Source organism: Otolemur garnettii, unplaced genomic scaffold, assembly GCF_000181295.1.
Source record: "Otolemur garnettii isolate 467f Iridium unplaced genomic scaffold, OtoGar3 scaffold00213, whole genome shotgun sequence".
In the NCBI taxonomy this organism is placed as follows: Eukaryota; Metazoa; Chordata; class Mammalia; order Primates; family Galagidae; genus Otolemur; species Otolemur garnettii.
The window spans coordinates 1,135,468-1,137,380 of record NW_003852608.1 but is presented as its reverse complement, the minus strand read 5'-3'; positions in this window follow the sequence as shown (position 1 = coordinate 1,137,380).

Below are 1,913 nucleotides of genomic sequence, written 5' to 3'. Positions count from 1 at the left end.
AAATTACCCTTAAAATATTGGCTGTGTATCTTCCAGAACACAAACAACAAAAAAAACGTGTCTCCTATATTCTCGCCAAGTATAGTCAAGTATGAAGTATTGTTTTTCACACTGTTTTATAGATCAAAAATCATATCAATTCAGGAATAAGGAAATATGATCCTTATAATATAAACAGATTTCAATTTCTCTTGCCAGCTTAAGACTATGGAAATGTGTTCTTTATAACTTTGGTCATAAAACATTGGTAGAATTCAGAGTATCAATTACTCACACAATCAGTACGGGGTAGATTCATTGAAGTTATCTTTAAATATTCAATAATTACTACTAAGGTGAAGCCACAATGACACAACTTTTAAGGAATTTGCTGTTTCTTAATTTTGTAATTGTTAGGAGCATCTCAGAATAAAGGTGACAAACATGTGTGTTGACTCCCATGTGGTAGCTTCTATTTCTCCATAAAGTATGGAAAATCTGCACGGAGAAAGAAAGAAGAAATTTCTAAGATTCAGGGAAAATAGAGCATATTAAAAATTATTATTGAGGCCAGTCATGGTGGCTCATGTCTGTAATTAATTCTGGCCCTCTGGGAGGCTGAAGTCAGAGGATTGGTTGAGCTCAGGGATTTGTGAGACCCTTGTCTCCACTAAAAATAGAAAAATTAACCAGGCATTGTGGTGGACACCTATAGTTCCAGCTATGCAGAAGGCTGAGACAGGAGGATCACTTAAGCCCAGGAGTTTGAGGTTGCTGTGAGCTAGGCTGACACCACTGCGCTCTAGCCTGGGCAACACAGTAAGATCCTATCAAAAAAGGAAAGGAAAAGAAAGGAAGGAAGATTATTATTGTGATTTATCCCATTATGTAAAGGCAAAGAAAAATCTCTTGTCAACATGGAGTTTAGAACTATCTGAAAAGTAGACTGTAGCATCAGACTATCTGGATTTGGATCTAACTCCCTAACTTATTAGCTGTGTGATGTTGGGCAAGGAAATTTATACCCTGTGCCTCACTGTTCTTATCCGTATAAGGATCTTAGTAGCTCATAGTAGGTCTTACCTTAGAGAGGTGTTTTAAATATTCAATGATTGGGCATGCAAATACTTACAGTGGTACAGGATATATACTGTTACTAGCATGAAATGAATATTCAGAATAAATAATTCCAGTAGAAACAAAAATAATTTTTTAAAAATAAATCTTTTAGAAACTAGAATTTAATATTACTAAATTAGTATTTTCAGAGAACGTTGAGAAGATTTTGCAATCACAAAACAAGAATATGAAATAAGAGCAATCTGTTAACAAGATAATCAAAGAAAATGTATAGAATGAAAAAAAATAAAGAAAAACCTTAACTACAGAGCAGACCAGTTCAGGTCATCCATGCAGATTCAGCAAGGTCTGCTAGCTGGCCTGCATTTCCCAGGCCCCCTCCACTCCCCCCGCCAGCAGTTAGATGTAGCCGGCAGAATTTAAAAAGGAATGTGCCCCACACCCAAGCCTGGCTCCTAAAACTCTACCCTGGAGCCTGAGGAAAGGCTGCAAAGTGGGCAGAGATGTCAGTGAGAACTTTCAATGCCAAGCTGAGGAGGTTGAGCTTTCCCTCGGGGCCATAAGGATCGATTGAACTATGTGTTTTGTATAGACAGGGATATAATCAGCTGATGTGCGTTTCAGAAAATTTACACCCTTGGCTGGGTGGAGGATATCTAAGAGGACAGGAGAGGCAGGGTGGGCACTGAGCCTGGAAGCAGTTAGGAGATTTCCATAATCACCAGGTCTGAATTGAAGCAGAGTCAGAGGGAGAGACAGTTGCCAAAGGAAACTGTTGGGTGTGGGAAATCAAAGTGCCACAGTAAAAACTAAAGGTGTTGCTCCCAGATGGAGGGGTTCGTCCACCTGGCAGG